Below are 5,689 nucleotides of genomic sequence, written 5' to 3' on the forward strand. Positions count from 1 at the left end.
AAATTTGTTTTTCCCTATTTTTTTAGCCTTCGTAAATGGGCCCCTTGTAATGCCCTACTTCGAAGCCTCAGTGGGCAACTGCTACTTTCTTTCTTTACCATCTTTTAAATCCGCCACTGGCCATTACAATCTTATTCAACATCAATATTTAAAAGCAAAAATGCATCTAGACAGCTGGGATCCAAGCAAATGTAGATTTTGTTTGTACAGTTTAGTAATCATTGTTGTAATTTAATATTTTTAATATTGTATACTCCCTTTTAAAATAAAAGATTGATAAAATGCAGCTTAAAACCTCTGTAGACTACCTAACTTATAGGTTTGAATTACAAATAGGGCGAAAAATTTGGGGATTAGGTATACATATTTAAAAATTTAATCGATACGAATCCTGAAGTGAAAATTTTAATTTTAAAACAAAAAATAATCATCTTTTTGTACGATTAAGAAGTCGAAATCATTTTTGTCCTTAAATTATACTTCAGTCGCAAAAAATAGAATATAGTATTTAACTATGTCTTTCTATTTAATTTTTGCCCTTTTTAAAGCAATGTTTTTTCTTAATTTGTAAAATTTCCTCTTTAATAAATGTATTGTTATTGAAATATATCATAAACCATAAAAAAGGTACAGAAAAAAAATATAATAAAACAATTTTCAATAAAAATTTCCATTAATAAATTGTTCATCAAAACAGATGCCTTGCTTTTGAAGTCAGAATTTATATTTATTTAAGTAAAATGATTTAATATTAGCATTAAAACGCTTGATAGAAAAAAATATACCTGCGAATCCTTGAATTGTTTTAACTGTGCGCATATATATATAAAATCATAGAAACTGGGTGTACAGTAAAAACAAAAATAAAAGCGATTTTGTAAAATAAATCCTTGTCAGCTGGGTGAATCAGTACCTATTTTGTATCCTTAATTTGTAATATTTAAGTTATACAATATTTTTAAAACGCATATCGATTGTGTTAACAAAGTTAGACAATCAGTTAAGTTTTTTAATTTAATATAATGCGTGCAATTTTTTTTCTACAAAAATATTAGTAAATGAATAGACGCTCATACGATACCAAAAAATATTGAACTTTTTTGGGAAAAGCACCTTTGCAATATAGCATCTTTGCTAGATAACTTTTCCTTTAAATTGATTTAAAAAAGGTAAGAACAAATAAAATTTTACAATAAAATATAATTTTCACAGTGACATGTTTCGGTTGTTATAAGCCACTTTCAAACTGAATACACCTCCTTAAAGACATTCGCAAAAAATGAGGTTTTGAAAATATTTGAGACTTACGTTTCATATTTTGAGAATGTATTCTGAAACTTGGGAAAATTAGATGAAAATTCAGAGTAAAATTTTTCGAATATAAGAGTTTTTGAAATATTGATGCCAAAGATTTAGAGAAAATCACTTATAGAAGAAATACTTATTTCTTAACACAAATAGCATTCATTTCATCACTTTAAATGTATTTTATGGGCAAATGAGTGCCGCTTGTTATCATTTTCTTTATAGGAAAATATTTTTCATGCTTTTAACTAATGAATATTAATTTTTCCAAATTCATCTTAAGATAATTAGCCATGTTACATAATAAATCATAGCTTTAAAAACACTTCAATATAGCAATTACATGTTAAAAACGCAAACTTTAAGAGTTCAAATCTAGAATTTTAACTCCGTAAGAGGTATAAATTTACTTGTTTATAAAGGTATTAAATGAGAATGCATATACGCGATTTAAAGATGATCCTAAGAAAACGTGATTTTTGGGAAAGTCCTTTGCATATACCTTGCTCTACACTAGCCTTATCACAACTATCAATTAAATTAATTTTTGTTGTAATGTCGGGAATCAAATCCTCTATTCCAGGAATATCTCGTATGGAGTCAGTTACCTTTTAACTTACTGAGCCGCCAGCCTAGGCTAAGCATTAACGGAAGAATGATATACACAAAAATAAAAGGTTAATTTTTTTTAAATACATGATTTTACGAACGAATTAAGATAATATAAAAATTTAATGAATGTTCTATTTCCGTACAACTCATAGTCTGCGGTATCACTCAAAAAGAAATCTAAGTTTTATTTGATTCTCCTTTTAATAGTTTTCTGCTTGCGAACATAAAATTCACGCTAATTTCCTCTCCTACAAATTTTTCAACCATAGATAATAAACAAGCCACATTTACAAAAACCAAAGATAAAAGTATAACATCAATGAATTTGATTCATCCCATCCAAAAAGAATTCGTTGTACACCAACTAAACTTTCAAAGAAATCAAATACACTTGACTTTTTAAAATGTTACAATAAAACCTGCTCAATAATATTAACACGAAATACACTTCTTTGCGGTTTATTTAACCACAGCATACAATGTACGTACGTTAAGAAGAATCATGTGTGTCGACCATCGATAAATGTGTTAACAATTCACAATAAAAGAGTGTTATGTCTCGAGTCGCTAATAAACATGCGGTCAATTTATCACGATTTACCACAAAGTCCAAGAGCTGTTGGCGAATAAGCAAATTGTTGAATTAGGTACAAGGAACGTTTTTACACCTTAATCTCAAAAATTGTTGAGTGTCATCGGGGATCAATATAATAACAGAATTCGTGACAAAAATTTGTCCTTACCATGTCATAACCGAAATTGTATTTTACGATTGTTCAAATTGCTCAAAAATGGATAATTCTACGGAAAAATATCCCTGACATTATTTGTACGAATTTAAGTATTTTCTATCGAAGTCCATAGCTTTCGAGATATGCGAAAAATCGTGTTTTACGATCCTGCTAAATTTTAATGGGACTTTTCGTTACTATAACGAATTTGTAAATATTTTTAAACTTTCGTGGCATTTATTCAAGAAAAAAATTTAAAATAAACAACGAAAAAAAGCAGATTCTTTTTAAAGGGTATAATTCGATTCTTTAGAAAAACGGTCCAAAATACCATCATATTTTTTGCAAGAATAGCATTTATTATTAAAATAGGCATTAAATTTCAATTACTGGCATACTATCTTTTCAAAAGGCTTGCCTTTGATACTTCTATAACCGTAGAGTGGTCAAAGTAATCTCTCCGTAAAAATCAGATGCTGAACTATGCAACAAACAACTAAAGAAAATCAGTTCAGAGCCACAACGAGATTATTATTCAACAACCGGTGTCTTAAAACCGAATAACGATAACAAGCTTAAACTAGGTTTTAGCCTGCTTTCGACTTCTTGACATCATTAGTGATTTTCGAAATATTGTACGTTGAGTTGTTGTTTGAGTACGTTAAATTATTAATTTTGTCGATTTTTGCCCTTTTAAATAAAAGAAAACTTTATCTACAAACTAGTGAATCATATTTTTTCTCACCAGTTAATAGCTCCTGGACTAAAAAGTATCATTCATAATAGCGAAATACTTATCTACACTAAGCAATTATCACATTAAAAACAGTATAAGGTTTAATTTTTCGCATTGAACATAATTATAAAGCGGCTAAAATAATATGCAATGCATATGCCGTCATGCATATGTTTGCAACTAATTAAAAGCTTTTTTTTTGCTTGACTTAACAAAAGAAGTTTATTTGTGTATTTAATACAAAGTGATTTAAAATGTTTGAAATTCAAAAAAGTTAACTGCCAATATAGAAAATTGTTAGTAAAGAGTTATTTGTGAATGAACTTAACAAAAAGTTTGGAACATATACTAATTTATAATCAAGGTTGATACTAAACAAATGTCCAGAGACCTGGCAATAGCTAGGGGCTACTAAAAAAATAGATTTGATGAAGGATTGTCTAGAAGCTCGCGAGAATTGCTTTGCCTTAGGACCCCGATGGGTTAATTCGGCACTGAACATAACGTCATTTGATTTGAATATTAGAATGCTCTTTGCGGGATATGTATTAAACAGCGTACAAAGACCTATAATTATTCCAGAAATATAATAATATGTAGATTGACTAAATTTGGATATATTATTTTTAAATATTGCTGTGTAACTGAATGTAATTCAGTTAATGTTATTTTACATATTCCTAGGAGAGAACAAAAAGTACAAAGGAATGGAAATTATTTAATTTCGGTTTATTTAAACCGAGGGGAATTTTGATGGCTAAACTGAGAATTTCGACAGCATTGCTTACATCAAGAATGAAAGTCTGTTAAATCCATTTTACAAGAAAAGGATAATACGATAAAGTACAAAATTTACAAGAAAAGTACTGATCAAAAATTGGAAATATCACAACAACACACGAGTGTAATCTTTTTAAATAACGAAGGGATCAGCTATAAGTACGCACAAAATTTCTACAAAATAAACAAATATATCAACGCATTATATAATCGTTATATAATCTTTTTATTCAATGGAAATGGTCAGCTGGGTGACCTAATGAAAAGTTCATTTCTTAACTACCGCGGCACTGAGATCTTAAACATATTCTCGAATAGAAAAATCAATTCTTGCTTTTAATTACTAAATAAGCATTAATTAAAAAAGTTAAGTTCTCTAGGCTCTTTAAAATTAAGTGGTTATGGCTACTCTCCCCTTTACTATATTTTTATGTTTCGCAATTTTCTAAATAATATTTCTGTAATCTTTACAACTTTGGTGAGTAACTGATTTAAAAGGAAACAAATAATATTGTTTTCCTATCATATAAAAAATACAGACTTATAAAAAGGAAATACCATGTGAATAATATTCAACGAAACGATATTATTTTCAGGAAGTTTGTTTGCAATTATAGATAAAACTTTACTGTACCAGGGCAGTCATAGAGCCAGTAAGTACCACACCAATAAAAACATAAACCGTGTGGGTATGGCTTTTTGGGACTAGACCAATAACTTCCCGGCAAATCTAATTATAGTATTAATTCTAATCAACAGCGCAAATTAGGACAAAAATTTGGTGCCTATTTTCTCCTAAACTATAAAAGATACGCCGTAAAAATATCTAGAAAATACTTTAAAAAATTTTCGAAGATCAAGACAAATGGCAGCCGAAAGATTTTATTTAAATTGTTTTCTAGTGAGGAAGCACATTAGTGCAAAACTTTGGTATCCATTTTCTCTAAGACTCTTAAAGATTTGAAAATTTGTAGGTGGCTTCAAGCAGCAAGTTTTATAAAAAAATTTGGGAAAATTTTTTATATTTCGAAAACTATAAATAATAATGCAGTTAAACCTCCGGTTCTCAGATATATACGTCTATGACAGAGGCCACCCACATTTTTATTTTTAATCTTTATTTATTTAATCCACATTTTGATATATATTCGAACCCGCAACCTACGTCTAAGTAGTTGAACAGGTAAAGTTGATGGCGCCTTAACGAAAACTATAACAAATGGTGAACGAAAGACAGCCGTAATTGTGTTGGTTTTTAAACTTTTCTAATTTATTAAAAATGATTCAAGCACTGACAATCAACACTTTCTACACAAAGTATTTCAACAATTAAGTCAATCAATTCTTTGTTTTCATTTGTTTAATATTATTTTCGCATTGTAGGGAATTCATGACGTAAATAAAAATTTTAATTTCATTTTTCGAGTTTAAAACAATAATCTCTATCAGGAAGTTAATAAACTGATGAATTAATGACCCATACCCATACGGCTTACATATGTAAATTAATAAAATACGCATTTAA

The sequence above is a fragment of the Chrysoperla carnea genome, chromosome 3, assembly GCF_905475395.1.
Source record: "Chrysoperla carnea chromosome 3, inChrCarn1.1, whole genome shotgun sequence".
In the NCBI taxonomy this organism is placed as follows: Eukaryota; Metazoa; Arthropoda; class Insecta; order Neuroptera; family Chrysopidae; genus Chrysoperla; species Chrysoperla carnea.